Genomic DNA, 17,498 nt, shown 5'->3' on the forward strand with positions numbered 1-17,498 from the left:
TTTTGTGGTTCCATACAAGTTTTAGGATTATTTGTTCTAATTCTGTGAAAAATAATGTGTGTATTTTATAGTTTTTGGATCATATATCTTTCACCTCCTTGGTTATTACTAGGTATTTTACTCTTTTTAGTGTAATTGTAAATATAATTGTTTTCTTAATTTATCTTTCTGCTAATTTATCTTTCTGCTTAATTTATCTTCATTAATAGTATATAGAAATATCATTGATTTTCATATATTAATTTTGTATACTGCAACTTTACTGAATTCATTCATTACTTCTGGTAGCTTTAGGATTTTCTAAATTCTGAGTAGAGTCTTCAGGAGTGCCTGGGTGGCTCAGTCAGTTGAGCGTCCAACTTCAGCTCAGGTCATGATCTCATGGTTCGTGAGTTCGAGTCCTGCGTCAGGCTCTGTGCTGACAGCTTAGAGCCTGGAGCCTGCTTTGAATTCTGTGTCTCCCTCTCTCTCTGCTCCTACCCCACTCATGCTCTGTCTCTCTCTCCTTCAAAAATAAATAATAAAAAAAACATTGAAGTAGAGTCTTCAGTATTTTCTATGTTTAGTGTCATGTCATGTGCAGTTAGTGGCAAGTTAACGTCTTCTTTACTGATACAGATTGCTTTTATTTCTTTTTCTTGTCTGATGTTGTGGCTAGGACTTCTAGTACTATCTTGAGTAAGGGTGGTAAGAGTGGACATCTTTATCTAATTTATGATATGAGAGGGAAGGCCCTCAGTTTTTTACCATTGAGATGTCAGCCATGGGTTTTTTTCACGCATGGTCTTTATTATGTTGAGGTAAGTTTCCTTTACATCTACTTTATTGAGAGTTTTTATCATGAATGGATCATGAATTTTATTAACTGCTTTTTCAGCATATATTGAGATGGTCATATATATGATTTTCATCCTTCATTTTGTAGATGTGTTGTATCCTGTCAATTTGCAAATAGTGAACCATCCTTGTATCCCTGGAATAAATCCAACTTGATTGTGGTGAATATTTTTTTAATGCATTGTTGAATGCAGTTTTGTAATGTGTTGTTGAGGACATTTTTAGGTGTCTTATTAGGGTTACTGGCCTGTAGTTTTCTTTTTTTGTGGTGTCTCTGTCTGTTTTTGGCATCAGGGTAATGCTGGCATTGTAGAATGTATTTGGAAGCTTTCCTTCCTCTTCTATTTTTTTCAAATAGTTTGCAGAGAATAGGTATTAATTCTTCTTTAAATGTTTGGCAGAATTCACCACCTTGTTCTGGACTTTTATTTGTTGGAAGTTTTTAAAACATTTTAAGTTACAGAGTCAATTACATAGTAATCAGTCTGTTCAGATTTTCTATTTTTTCATGGTTCCGTTTTGGAATATTCTATGTTTCTAGGAATTTATCCATTTCTTCTAGGTTGTCCAAGTTGTTGGCATATAATTTTTTCATAGTACTCTCTTATAATTCTTTGTATTTCTGTGGTGTCGTTGTTACCTCTCTCTCATTTGTGTATTTAGGTCCTTTCTCTTTTTTTCTTGATGAGTTTGGTTAAGGGTTTATCAATTTTGTTTATCTTTTCAAAGAACCAACTCTTGATTTTTTTCTATTTTTTTTAATCTCTGGGTCATTTATTTCTGCAATAATCTTTATTATTTCCTCTTTCTACTCATTTTGGGATTTGTGTGCTCTTCTTTTTCTAGTTACTTTAGATATAAGATTAGATTGTTTATCTGAGCTTTTTCTGGTGTCTTTAGGTAGGCCTGTATTCCTGTATCTTTCCAAGAACTGTTTTTGCTGTATCCCAAAGATTTTGGACCATTGTGTTTTCATTTTTATCCATATCACTGTATTTTTCAATTTCTTCTTTAATTTCTCCATAGACCCATTGGTTGTTCAGTATTGTGTTGTTTAGTCTCCAAGTGTTTGTGTTTTTCTGTTTTTTTTTCTTGTGCTTGGTTTCTAGTTTCATACCATCATGATCAGAATAAATGTATGGTATGATTTAAATCCTCAAAAATGTATTTAGCCTTGTTTTGTGGCCTAAATGTGATCTATTCTGAAGGATGTTCCATGTGTGTTTGAAAGAATGTGTATTCTGTTTTTAGATGGCATATTCTCTATATATCTGTTATGTCTCTCTGGTCCACTCTGTCACTGTTTCTTTGTTGATTTCTATCTGTATGATCTATCCATTGATGTAGAGTGTTAACGTCCCCTATTATTATTATATTACCATCACTTTCTCTCTTTATGTCTGTTAATATTTTCCTTGTGTATTTAGGTGCTTCAGTGTTGAATGGGTACATATTTATAATTGTTTTATTTTCTTTTGGGTTGATTTATCATTAGATAATGCCCTTCTTTGTCTCTCTTACAGTCTGTTTTAAAGTTTATTTTGTCTGATAAGTAGTTCTTCCCAGTTTTTTTTCCCACCTCCATTTGCATGGCAAATGTTTTAAATCCCTTCACTTTCAGTCTGTATGTGTCTTTAGGTCTGAAATGAGTCTCATGTAGGCAACATATAGATCGGGAGGTGGCTGGCAAGACAGCTAAAGCTAAAGTGGGTGCAAGGCTGTGAGGTTCTGGAGTGTCCTGCACTGGGAGTTCCCTGGCAAGACATCTGAGGCCAAAGTTGCATGGGCCTGGAGTGTCCCAGGGTGCTTTGTGCCTATATCATGTTGATATGAAGGCTGTAGCTGTACTGACTGCTGACCAGGGGTGTCCCAGTGTGCACCACCCTGTGGCTATATTGGTGGGATGGCTGGGGCTGGTATGAGCATGGGTTCTGGGCTCACTGAGGTGGCAGACTGGTTAGGGTGACTGGACTGTGCACTGAACTTTCAAGTGGCAGCGAGGGGAAGCACAGATTGTATATATTAGCCCCTCCCTCCCAAAGAGTGTTCATGCAGCTCCCCCCCAACTGCTTGATGGAATTTAGTGCTGTATCTTTTATATGCTGGTTGCAAGGACAGAGGAATTTGTTTCTGATGCCTCAGTGCTATCTCTCCCAACTGTAAGTTCACAGCAGCAGGAGTAGGAGTTTTCCTTGTTATTTTGTCTTTGTATCTTTGCTTTTCTCTCTTTTGTTGTGCAGAAGCTGTTCAGTTGGCCCTCAATTACTCTTCCACAGGAATTGTTCTGTAAATAGGTGTAATATGGTGTATTTCATGAAGAAGGTGAGTTCAGGGTCTTCCTTCTTGGAATGGAACTTGCTTTGAGTTTTTAAATAGTGAAGCTTCCTGCCTTAAGGAAAATAAGAACCAACCATTTAAAGATAATAAGATGGTCAGAAAAATAATACCAATGTTATAGCTTAATTCTGTTCTGAAATTTGAAATAAATGCCTTTGAGCATAAGGATGTTAAAAAAAATTCTCAGATTTAGCACTACTCTGAATAAATAAGAAAGCTCAACAGTTTGGAGGGGGAACTATTGATTCAGATTCTAGTAGCTTTGTGAGTCAAAATTTCTTTGTAAAATGTGAGCATTGAGTTAGTTAGATCTTTCTCTGACTTCAATCATAGTTATAGAACTGGTGACATTGGTTCTTTCTTCAAAGAAGAGTAAGTTGAAGAAGAGTCACACAGACATTAGTCATTCCTGGATATTCATAAAATTCAGGGTCAGTGTATAAGTACACTGGCCTATTTATCTCCTTGGGTGGATACATTTCTTCAAAACAGAAGAATGTATATTACTAACATTCTGTTTAGCTTCACATGATTTATTTTCTTAAATGTAGAAATTCCAATGAGTGCTTTGTGGTAGGCAGAATTTTTTGCTTTATAAAATCTGATCTCTTTGTACCCTTCAGGTGAAGACTTAGCTGTACATGGACATTGAAGATAGCTTAAAAGGGATGGGTCCTTAAAAGGGATGGGTCCTTAAAAGGAGCCAGCCTCAACCCATCTAGCTGACTCCCAGGTCCTAGTCTGAGAGTAGAATTAATATAATGAATTAATAGCCAACATGTTACCAGCTTTCTCACGGGGCAACAGCCACTTATGAGAGTACCTTATTTTTCTACCCACATCATTCCTCCTCCTGATTCTGGGAAAACCATTTTCGTTCTTTGGATGCCCAAAGCTGCTGCAGGGTCACCCTGATTTCCAACTCTACAGCTGGCCACTGGCTGCCATGCTTGCTCAAAGCTTTCTCAGTGTCTTCTGCTGTACTCAGTCCTAACCTAAGTAAGGGTGTGACTTGCTCCCCAGTGCTGGTGGAAGACTCAGGCTCAGCTTACTGTCAGCATAGACCCTCACTGAGAGATGCCTCCATCTCGGATCCTGCAGTTTCCCTGGAAGAGCTGTACAAGTGGCTAGGATAGATGATGGATGGATGGATGATAGATAAAAATACACAGAAATATATGTAATCAGATAGACATACAGTTGATAAATACATAGGTATGGAGAATATTATGAAAGGAAAACTCCTGAGTGATTGCCTTCTTGCCACAAAGAGTAAGGTGAGCCAAGATCCAGTGAGTGATAAAGTGAGTAGCAGTAAGTTATCAGTAAAGGTTGTAATTGCACAGGCACCCCTTCACGGGCCCACATCATGGGGTAATGACATTATAATGAGAAAAACCACAGGCAAATGAAGTAAACAGTAGTTCAAGGCAGACATATAAAATCTTGCTAACTTCATTTTGGCAAAGTCCAGGGAAGTACTTAAATTACCAGGAGGAGGTGTTATCAAACATGATAGCTTTGATGATACTGTGATAATAATGTCCAAAGATTAATGGATAAAAATACAGAATTATTTCTTGCTTATGTTCCATGTCTTCTGTGGGTGTACAGAGAATTTTATTCTTATTTGTTAGTCAGCTATTTCTTTGGAAATTGGTCACTGCCAAACCAAGGTGGAGAAAGAAAGCTCTGGAGGTTTGTGCATCATCTAGTTAAGAACTTTGGCCTAAAAAAAACACACAGCATTTCCTCTTACCATTTATCTGTCACAATAAATCACATGGCCCTATCCAACCACAAGGGGGGAAGGAGGGTGCAACTCTACCTCATCCCTTGGTGGGGAATAAACAGAACAATTTCGTGAATGGTACTACTACCATTTGCTCTTTTGTTCAAACTATTCCCTTCATCTTTCATCACACACATGCAATAGCATCACTCCTACTCCATGTGAGACAACCAGAAAATTTGATATGGTCATCAAGCTCAAAGTTTAGAAAAATTAGTATCCAGGTGTGATGCATAACCCTGAAACCTCAGTACCTAGCACCCAACCTCACTGCTTCAGTCTCCCTTCCGACCCATATCACATCTTCCTCCTCCAGAGGGCTTTTCAGAGACTGTGGCTCCTAACCTGTCTGGGTTCTGTTGTTCTTACGATAGGAGAGGTGTTTTAATGGACGCTGGGAAGGGAGTGTAGGTGGAATACATGTTTAAGCTAGTGTATTTTGCTCATTTTAATTTTTTAGAACAGTTTTATTTTTTATATTTTAGGTATAAAATATAATGAGTCAAAAATTCTTAACGTTACTCACCGCTTATCAATAAGAGTGTATTCTTCATACCCTTTATCTGTTTTCACCATTCCCCACCCACCTCTCCTCTGGCAACCACCAGTTTGTTCTCCGTATTTAAGAGTCTGTATTTTCTCTTTTTTGGTTTCTTCATCTGCTATGTTTTTTTAAATTCCACATATGAATGAAACCAAATGTTATTTGTCTTTCTCAGGATGACTTATTTCACTTAGCATTATGCCCTCTAGGTCCATCCACATTGTTGCAAATGGCAAGATCTCATTCCTTTTTATAGCTGAGTAATATTCCATTGTAAAAATATAGGACCTCTTCTTTATCTGTTCATCTCTGAATGGACAGTTGGGTTGCTGCCATGTCTTGACTGTTATAGGTGATGCTGCAATAAACATAATGGTGCATATATCCCTTCCAATTAGTGTTTTTATTTTTTTGTGTATAAATACCCAGTAGTGGAATTAGTGGATCTTATGGTAATTGTATTTTTAATTTGTTGAGGAACTTCCATACTTTTTTCCACAGTGGTTGCACCCATTTACATTCCTGCTAAAACTGCATGAACGTTCCTTTTTCTCCATCCCATCATCTGTTATTTCTTGCCTTATTGATTTTAGCAATTCTGACAGGTGTCAGGTGATATCTCATTGTGGTTTTGATTTGCATTTCTCTGGTGATGAGTGATGTTGAATACTTTTCATATGTCTGTTGGCCATGTGTATGTCTTTTTTTTTTTTAAAAAATGTCTACTCAGGTCCTCTGCCCATTTTAATCAGATTATTATTTTTTTGATGTTGAATTATATAAGTTCTTTACATATTTTGAATATTAACCCTTTATCGAATTTATCACCTGCAATATCTTTGCCCATTCAGGTTTCCTTGATATTTTGTTGGTTTCCTTTGCAAAAATCTTCTTATTTTGTAGTGTTAGTTGTTTAATTTTTCTTTGGTTTCCCTTGCCTGAGTAGACATATCTAAAAAATGATGGGGCACCTGTGTGGCTCAGTCGGTTAAGCGTCCGACTTCAACTCAGGTCACGATCTCGCGGTCTGTGAGTTCGAGCCCCAGGTCGGGCTCTGGGCTGTTGGCTCAGGGCCTGGAGCCTGCTTTGGATTCTGTGTCTCCCTCTCTCTCTGCCCCTCCCCCGTTCATGCTCTGTCTCTCTCTGTCTCAAAAATAAATAAACGTTAAAAAAAATGTTGTTAAGGCCACGTCAAAATACTTATTGCATATGTTTTCCTCCAGGATTTTTATGGTTTCAAGTCTCACATTTAAGTCTTTGAGTTTATTTTTGTGTATAGGGTAAGAAAGCAGTCCAGTTTTCCCAGCACCATTTGTTGAAAAGACTCTCCCATTGTGTAATCTTGCCTCCTTTATCATAGATTAATTGACCATATAAGCATGGCTTTATTTCTGGGCTTTCTATTGTGTTCCATTGACCTATGTGTCTATTTTTGTGCCAGTACCATATTGTTTTGATGATGCCTCCAGTTTTGTTCTCCTTTTTCAAGATTGCTTTGGCTACTCAGGGTCTTTTTTTGGTTTCATACAAATTTTAGGATTATTTGTTCTAGCTCTGTGAAAAATGCTGATGGTATTTTGATAGGGATTGCATTAAACCTGTAGATTTCTTTGGGTGGTATAGACATTTTAACAACATTTGTTCTTCCAATTCATGATCATGGGGTATCTTTCCATTTGTTTTTGTCATCTTCAATTTCATTTATCAAGAAATTCTTGTTTTTAATTATTCTTTGGACTTTTTGTTGCTTAGCTTGGTTACTTTCCATTACGCTGTCTTCTAGGTCACTGATATGTTCTGCTATGGATTCTATCATATTTTTATTTCAGTTATTGAGTTCTTCATCTCTGATTGGCTCTTTTTAATATTTCCTATGTCTTTGATGAAGGTGTCACTGAGATTCTCCACTCTCAAGTCCCATAAACATCTTTATGACTATTACTTTGAATTCTCTATCAGGCTTATTGCTTATCTTAGCTCTTTTTCTGTACCCTTGTTCTGTTCTTTCATTTGGAACATATTCTTGTCTCCTCTTTGTCGAACTGTTTCTATTAAGAAAGCCGGCTACATCTGATCTTGAAAGTAGTGGTCTTATGAAGAAGAGGTCCTGTGGTGTCCTATAGCACAAAGTTTCCTGTTCACCAGAACCAGATGCTTCAGGGGTATCTCCTAAGTGGGCTGCATGTACCTTACTTGTATGACTAAGCCTGGATTGCTTTCAATATAGTCAGCTGAAATAGCCCACTTTACCTGTTGTGGGCATGCTGGGCAGGGTTTGGTCCCTGTGCTACTTGGGGCCTGTTTGAGGTGCTTATAGATGGGCCTTGTCAGCAGTCAGACCAAATGCCTGCCCTGAATCTCTCTGCTGGGGCTTCAGTCACACCAAACTGCAGGGTGCTCTCCCTACCTTGTTCCCCAAGAAGCTGTCCTTGCTGGGCACACTGATAGGCAGGGCACTCTATGTTGCCAGCTATAAGGTTTGACTGCTGAGACTGGGGGTACACTATTGTGTGTGTGGTTATTTTCCCCTTTCCCCAGGGCAGAAGTTACTTTGGAGTGGTGCTGTTCCCTGCCAGAGTTGTTTGCATGGGATGTCAGAGCAGGGGAGCCACCTTGGCCTGGTGGGGGTTGGATGGGGTAGGGCATATGGTGCTAGCAATATAGGTGGGGAGTGTTACGCTGATTCCCACAAGTGTTCAGCTATCTAGACTGTTTGGAGGGTGGGGTGGGAATGGGTATTTCCAGCTCTTTTGGTCTTGGAGAAGTCTCCTAAAGATCCAACACCTCCAATGCATATTCTAAGATTAGTAAATAAATCTCCTTTGTTTATACCCAGGTGCTTTTTAAACTGCCACTTGTATGCTGTGTCTTGCTGGCTCTTTACGGGTAGAGACTCCATTTCCTCCTTATACCCCAGCTCTCCCAGAACTAAGCCCACTGATTTTTAAAATACCAGAAATGAAGCCCCACTGATTGTAAAAAAAACTCACAAAGGTAAGGCTTACCAGTTTTCAAAACCAAAGTTTGGAACTCATGTCCCTGGTGTGGGGTCTGTTCCTCTTGCTTCTCTGTACTTGTGGTATCCCTTCTGTTTGTGGTTAGTGTTTATGTTGGGAGCTCTATCATGTTTCTGTCCCTCCTACCCTTTCCAGTGTGGCCTCCTCTCTATGATTTACTGTGTTAAGTCTGTTTGGCCAGTCTTCAGGTTGTTTTCTGGGTAAATTGTACTGATATAGCTGTTATCTTGATGTGTCCATGGGTCAAGGTGAGCTTAGGGTCCTCCTACTCTGCATCTTCCTAAAAGTCCTGCAAATATTTTTAAAACACTGAAAATCAGTCTCTGTGAAGATTTGTTGAAATAAGTACCTTAACTTTTTTTGTGTTTATGTGGGATACTAGCTAGCAATGCACATTGAAATTGTTTAACAAATGGTTTGCAGAAATGCCGTTCCTACCATTTTTATTAGCATTTAATCATTACTTGAAAAATAGGAGAATTTGATAATTGTGCAAGTTGTATGATCTCCTGTGATCCCTGTGTTCATTGGTTAAATCTTGTTGATTATATTGTCTCTGTATGCTTTGAATTTATTTTCAATAATCCACTCCCCACTGACAGCACAGAGCCTACATGGGCTTCTCTCTCTTTGCCCCTCCCTTGCTTGTACTCTCTATATCTCAAAATAAATAAACTTAAAAAATACACTGGAGGGAATCAATAACAGATTAGAGGAGGCAGAACAGGGCAATGATCAGGAAGACAGAATAATGGAAAGTAACCAAGCTAAACAGCAAAAGACCAAAGAATTATAAACAATAAGGGATCCCAGCAACATCATCAAATAATAATGTTCACATTATAGGAATCCCAGAAGAAGAGAGGGAGAGAAGGGGCAAAAACCGTCTCTAATCTCGGGAAAGAAAAAGACATCCTGATCCAGGAAGCATAGAGAGTCCCTAAGAAAATTAATCCAAGGATGTCCACACTAAGACACAATTAAAATGACAAACAGTAATGATACAGAGAGGAATTTCAAGACAGTAAGAAAAAGGAAAAGAGTTACATACAAGAGAAACTCTAGATGGCTATCACCTGATTTTTTTTAGCAGCAACTTTGGAGGCCTGAAGGAAGTGGTATGATGTATTCAAAGTGCTGAAAAGAAAAACCCTGCAACTAAGAATGCTCTTCTCAGCAAGGTTATCATTCACAATAGGAGAGTTTCCCAGACAAAAAAAAGCTAAGGGACTGCATCACCATTCTAAGGCAGCCTTGTTAGAGTATTAAAGGGAATTCTTTGAGTGGAAAGAAAAGTCTAAAACTAAAGGTAAGAAAATTATTAAAAGGAAAAATTTCACAGGTAAATATATAATAAAAATGGTAAATTAATCACTTATAAAACACAAAAAGCAGTGAAAGCACAAAAGCAGTTAAATAAATTATATCTACAAAAAATAGTCAAGGGATACACAAAAGGTATAAAGTATGACTTCATATACATAAAATGGTACTTGGGGAGATAAAAAATTTCATGCTTTTAGAATGTGTTTAAAGTTAACTGACCATCAACTTAATATAGACTGCTACACATAAACTGTTATATATCAACTTAATTGTAACCACACATCAAAAACCTATAACAGATACAAAAAAATAAAGAGAAAGGGATCCAAGCACAACACTAAAGAAAGTCATCAAACCACAAAAGAAGAGAGCGAGAGAACAAGAAAGAAACAGAGAAGAACTACAACAACCAGAAAACAAGTAACAAAATGGCAATAAATACGTACCTATTAATCACCATTTAAATGTAAATGAACTAAATGTTCCAATCAAAATACATAAGGTTAATGAATGGATAAAAAATAAGACCCATCTATAAGCTACCTACAGGAGACTCACTGTAGTCCTAAAACACATGTTTACTGAAAGTGAAGAGAGGAAAATACATATACCATGCAAATGGAGACCAAAAAGAACAAAAAGCTGTGATGACAATACTTATACCAGACAAAATAGACCTTAAAACAAAGACTGTAGAAAGAGATAAAAAATAAGGGCACTACATAATGATAAAGGGAACAATTGAACAAGAGCATATAACAACTATAAATACCTATGCACCCAACATGGAACCACCTAAATATATAAAGTGATTATTAATGGACCAAAAGGGAGAAATAGACAGCAATACAATAATAGCAGGAAACTGAAAGACCCAACTTACATCAATGGGTTGATTATCCAGGCAGAAAATCAATAAGGAAACAGTGGCTTTGAATGACACATTGGACCAGATGGACCCAACAGACATATGCAGAACATTCCAGCCAAAACAGAATACACATTCTTTTCAAGTGCATATGGAACATTCTCTAGGATAGATTGCATTTTAGGCCACAACAGAAGCCTTATGATTTCAGTCTTAAATTTCTTATCAAGCATTTTCTGTGACTACAAAAGTATGAAACTAATTTTTAAAAAATTTTTAATTTTTTTGTTTTCTTTCTTTCTTTCTTTCTTTCTTTCTTTCTTTCTTTCTTTCTTTCTTTCTTTCTTTCTTTCTTTTCTTTCCTAAATATGAACTTTATTGTCAAATTGGTTTCCATACAACACCCAGTGCTTATCCCAACAGGTGCCCTCCTCAATACCCATCACCAACCCTCTCCTCCCTCCCACCCCCCATCAACCCTCAGTTTGTTCTCAGTTTTTAAGAGTTTCTTATGGTTTGGCTCCCTCCCTAATTTTTTTTTTCTTTCCTTCCCCTCCCCCATGGTCTTCTGTTAAGCTTCTCAGGATCCACATAAGAGTGAAAACATATGGTATCTGTCTTTCTCTGTATGACTTATTTCACTTAGCATCATACTCTCCAGTTCCATCCACATTGCTACAAAAGGCCATATTTCATTCTTTCTCATTGCCATGTAGTATTCCATTGTGTATATAAACCACAATTTCTTTATCCACTCATCAGTTGAAGAAATGGTCAGAAAACATGAATAGACACTTCTCTAAAGAAGACATCCAGATGGCCAGTAGGCACATGAAACTCATTACAAGAAAAACAATCTGGGGAAGAACACAAATACATGGAGGCTAAATAATATGTTACTAAATAATGAATGGATAAACCAAGAAAATGAAGAAATCAAAAAATACTTGGAGATAAATGAAAATGTAAACGGAATGGTCCAAACTCTTTGGAATTCAGAAAAATAGGTCTAAAAGGAAAGTTTATAATAGTACAGACCTACTTCAAGAAATAAGAAAAATCTCAAATAAACAACAAAGCCTTACAACTGAAGGAGTTAGAAAAAGAACAAAGCCCAGGGCTAATAGATAAAAGAAAATAATAAAGATAAGGGCAGAAATAAAACAGAGACTAAACAAAAAAACAAACAAACCAAAAAAATCCCAATAGATCAATGAAACCAGGAGCTAGTTCTTTGAAAAGATAAAATTGATAAATCTTTATCCACACTCATTAAGAAAAAAAAGAGTACTCAAAATCATAATGAAGTATGAGAAACAACAGATAGTACCATAAAAATACAGAGGATTATAGGAATATTATTAAAAAGTTATATGCCAACAAATTGGACATTCAAGAAGAAATGGACAAATTCCTAGAACTATAACCTTTTAAAACTGAATCGTGAAGAAACAGAAAATTTGAACAGGCTAATAAATACTAATTCAATTCAATTCAATTTAATTTGTCCCAACAAACAAAAGTCCAGGGCTAGGTTGCTTCAGAGATGAATACCCGCAAACATTTAAAGTAGAGTTAATAATTATTCTCCTCAAACTATTACAAAAAATAGAAGAGGAAGTAAATCTTCTAAATTCATTCTATGAGGGCAGCATTAACCCGATACCAAACCAAAGACAGTACAAAAAAGAAAATTACAAAACAATATTTGTGATGAACATAGATGCAAAAATTTTCAACAAAATATTAATAAACCTCATATAATATTTTAAAGAAATTATTCATACAATCAAGTGAGATTAATTCCAGAGATGAAATACTGGTTGAATATTGTCAAATCAATTAATATATCACATTAATAAACTTAAGGATAAAAATCATATAATTCTTTCAACAGATGCAGGAAAATCATTTATGATAACATTCATTTATGATAAAAGTTCTCAACAATTAGTTGTACATAGAACATACCTCAACATAATAAAGGCAGTATATGAAAAACCCATAGCTAAAATCATAGTCAATGGTGAAAAACTGACAGCTTTTCTTCTCAGGTAAAGAATAAAATGAGGTGCCTGGGTGGCTCAGTTGGGTAAGTGTCTGACTCTTGGTTTCATGGTTTGTGGGACGGAGCCCCAAGTCGGGCTCTGCACTGACAGTGTGGAACCTGCTGGGGCTTCTCTGTCTCCCCTGCTCATGCTTTCTCTCTCTCTCTCAAAATAAATATTAAAATAAGAATAAGATAAGGATGTCCACTCTCACCACTTTTATTCAACATAGTACTGGAAGTCTTGGCCGCAACAATTAGACAAGAAAAACAAAAGGTGTCCAAAATGCTATGAAAGAATTAAAACTGTCACTATTATCAGATGACATGCTATTATATATAGAAAACCTTTAAGACCACCAAAAAACTAATAGAAGTGATAAATGAATTTAGTAACGTTGCAGTATACAAAATTAATATACAGAAAACTCTTGTATTTTGACATACTAATAATGAAATAATAGAGAAATTAAAAAATAATTCCATTGTAAATTGTACCAAGAAGAATAAAATACCAAGAATAAGACCAAGGAGGTGAAAGACCTGTACTCTGAAAAGTATAAAACATCAATGAAACTCATTGGAGATGACAAAACAACTGGAAAGGAAATAGATGTTCGTGGATTGGAAGGGTTAATATTGTTAAAAATGTCCCTACCACCCAAAGCCTTCTACAGATTCAGTGAGATCATTAGCAAATTACCCACAACATTTTTCACAAGACTGGAACAAATAATCTAAAATTTTTTTGGAAAAAATAGCATCCCCAGTAGCCAAAGCAATCATGGTTTGAGGAATCAATCCTAGATGTCAAGATACAATACAAAGCTGTAATAATTAAGATAGTATGGTACTAGGAAAAAAACAGACACATAGGTCAATTGAATGGAATAGAGCTCATAAGTAAAGCTATGGTTATACAGTCAATTAATTCATCAAAAAAAGTGCCAAGAATATACAATGGGGAAAAGACAGTCTCTTCAATAAATCAGTTCTGGGAACACTGGACTACTTTCTAACACCATATAAAAAAATAAACAAAATGGATTAAAGACCTAAATGGGATACCTGAAACCATAAAACTCCTAGAATAAAGCCTAGGCTGTATTTTTTTTTTTACATTGGCCTACCCACAATTTTCTTTCTGCTTTTTTAAAAATTTTATTTAAATCCAAGTTAGTTAAAATATAGTGTAATAATGGTTTCAGGAGTAGAAATTAGTGATTCATCACTTACATATACAATCCAGTGCTCATCCCAACAAGTGCCCTCCTTAATGCCCATCACCCATTTGTTCCATTCCCCCACGCACCTCCCCTCCAACAACCCTCAGAGTGTCTTCTGGTTTTCCTCCCTCTCTGTTGTTATCTTATTTTTGCTTCCCTTCTCCTATGTACATCTGTTGCGTTTCTCAAATTCCACATATGAGTGAAATCATGATATTTATCTTTCTCTTACTTATTTTGCTTAGCATAATACACTCTAATTTTATCCACGTTGTTGCAAATGGCAAGACGTCATTCTTTTTCATTACCAAGTATTCCATTGTACATATATACCACATCTTCTTTATCCATTTGTCAGTTGATGGACACTTGGGCTCTTTCCATAATTTGTCTATTGTTGATATTACTGCTAAAAACATGGGGGTGCATGTGCCCCTTCAAATCAGCATTTTGGTATCTGTCGGAAAAACACCTAGCAGTGCGATTGCTGTGTCATAGGGTAACTGTATTTTTAATTTTTTGAGGAATCTCCATACTGTTTTCCAGAATGGCTGTGCCAGTTTGCATTCCCACCAGCAGTGCAAGAGGATTCCTCTTTCTCCACATCCTCGCCAACATCTCTTGTTACTGAATTGTTAATGTTAGCCATTCTGACAGGTGTGAGGTGGGATCTCATTGTGGTTTTGATTTGTATTTCCCTGATGATGAGTGATGTTGAGCATTTTTTCATGTGTCGGTTGGCCATCTGGATGTCTACTTTGGAGAAGTGTCTATTCATGCCTTTTGCCCGTTTCTTCACTGGATTACTTGTTTTTTGGGTGTTGATTTTGGATCCACATTTTTCTAGATATGTCTTAGACAAGAGAAACAAAAGGAAAAATAATGTAGTGGGACTGTACCAAAATAAAAAGGTTTTACACATCAAAGGAAACCATCAACAAATGAAAAGGCCAACTATTGGATGGGAGAAGATATTTACAAATGATATATACAATAAGGAGTTAATACCCAAAATACATGAAGAACTTACAGGACTCAACACCAACAAAGGAAATAAGATAAAAAAATTGGGCAGAGGACCTGAATAGCCATTTTTCCAAAACCATACCGATGACCAACAAACACTTGAAAAGATGCTCATCATTAATCATCAAGGGAATGCACATAAAAACCACAAGGAGATATCATCTCACATCTGTCAAAATAACTATCATCAAAAAAAAAAGAAACAACAAACACTGGTGGGGCGGGGGGTGGTAGAGAAAAGGGAGCCTTCGAGAATTGCTGATGGGGATGCAAATTGATACAGCCACTGTGGAATACATAATGGATGTCCTCAAAAAATTAAAACTAGAATTAACATATGATCCAGTAATTTCACTATTGGGAATTTACCAACAGCAAATAAATTGGAAAAGATATATGCAGACTTCTGTTTATTACAGCCTTATTTATAATAGCCAAATTAAGGAAGCAACCTATGTGTCCTTTGGTGGGTTAATTGGTTAAAAAAAAGAGGTGTTTATCCCTAATGGAATATTATTCAGCCATTGTATATTCTTGCTTCCTTTGTCATATATTGACCATATAAATGTGGGTTCATTTCTAGGGTCTCCATTCTATTCCATTGATGTGTCTGTTTTTGTGCCAGTATCATTTTTTGATTACAGTAGCTTTGTAGTGTATTTTGAAATCTGGAATTGTGATAGATCCAGATTTAGTCTCCTTTCTCAGGATTGCTTTGGCTATTTTGTGGCTTCTGTTCCATACAAATTTTAGTGTGATTTGTTTTAGTGTTATAAAACATGCTGTTGGTATTTTGATAGTGATTGCGTTGAATCTGTAGATTGCTTTGGATAATATGGACATTTTCACAATATTAATTCTTCTAATCCATGAATATGGAATATCTTTCCATTTGTTTGTGTCATCTTCAATTTCTTTCATCAGTGTTTTATGGTTTTTAAAGTACAGATCTTACCCCTCTCATTTTTATTCCTAGGTATTTTATTGTTTTTGGTGCAATTGTAAATGGTATTGTCTTTCTCTTTCTCAACTTCATTATTAGTGTATAGAAATGCTACCAATTTCTGTGTATGAATTATGCATCCTCTGAATTCTTTTAGTATTTTTTTGGCAAAGTCTTCAGGATTTTCTATGTATAATACCATGTCAGCTGCAAATAGTGACAGTGTATCTTCTTTTTTACTGATGTGGATGTCTTGTGTTGCTTTTTCTTCTGTGTCTAGGGCTTCCAACACTACGTTGAATAAAAGTGGTGAGAGTGGACATATTTGTCACATTCTGGACCTTAGAGGGAAAGTTCTTGGTTTTTTACCATTAACTATGATGTTTGCTGTTTTCTTTTTTTCATATATAGCCTTTATTATGAAGATATGTTCCCTTTAACCCCATTTTGTTGAGAGGTTTTATTATGAATGGATGTTGAATCTTGTCAAATGCTTTTTTGCAAGTGTTAAGATACATATGATTTTTATCTTTCATTTTGTTGATGTGGTGTATGATGTTGTTTGATATGGGCATATTGAACCATCCTTGCACCCCAGGAATAAATGCCACTTGATTGTGATGAATGATCTTTTTAATGTAATGTTTTATGTGGTTTGATAATATTTTCTTGAGTTTTTTTGCACTATGTTTATCTGGAATATTGGTCTGTAGTTTGTGTGTGTGTATGTATGTGTGGTGTCTTTGTCTGATTTTGGTATCAGAGTAAGCTTGCCTCATATAATGTATTTGGAAGTTTTCTTATTTGTCATAGTTTGAGGAGAATAGGTATTAACTGTTCTTTAAATGTCTGGTAGAATTCACCTGTGACTCCATCTGGTCCTGGATTTTTATTTTTTTGTTAGTTTTTGATTGCCAATTAAATTTTCTTACTTGTAATCAGTCTTTTCGGGTTTTCTATTTCTTCCTGGTTCAGTTTTGTAAAACTGTAGGTTTCTAGGAATTTATCCATTTCTTCTATTTTGTTCAGTTTGTGAGCATATAATTTTTCATAATGTTATTTTATAATCCTTTGTATTTTTATGGTATCAGTTATTATTTCTCACTCATTTCTGATTTTATTTATTTGGGTCCTTTTTTTCTCAATGAGTCTGGGTAAGAATTTTTAAAAATCTTTTTAAAGAACCAGCTCTTGGTTTCATTAATTTTTTTATATTTGTTTTTAAAATTTCTACATAATTTATCATTTCCTTCCTTCTACTCTTCTTGGGCTTTGTTCAAGTTTCATTTCTTGAGTTTGGCTTGTGTTGCTATATTCTTTCTTAGAAATGCTTTTGCCATGTTCTAGAGATTTGGGGCTGTTGCCCTTTAGTTTTCATTTGCCTCCATTTTTTTTAAAATTTATTCTTTGATTGCTTCATTGACTCCATTGGTTGTTTAGGATTATGTTATTTATGTCTCATGTATTTGTCATTTTCCTTTTTCCATTTTTGTGGTACAAAAAATGCATGGTCTGATTTCAATACTCTTAAATTT

The sequence above is a fragment of the Panthera leo genome, chromosome A1, assembly GCF_018350215.1.
Source record: "Panthera leo isolate Ple1 chromosome A1, P.leo_Ple1_pat1.1, whole genome shotgun sequence".
NCBI classification, from domain to species: Eukaryota; Metazoa; Chordata; class Mammalia; order Carnivora; family Felidae; genus Panthera; species Panthera leo.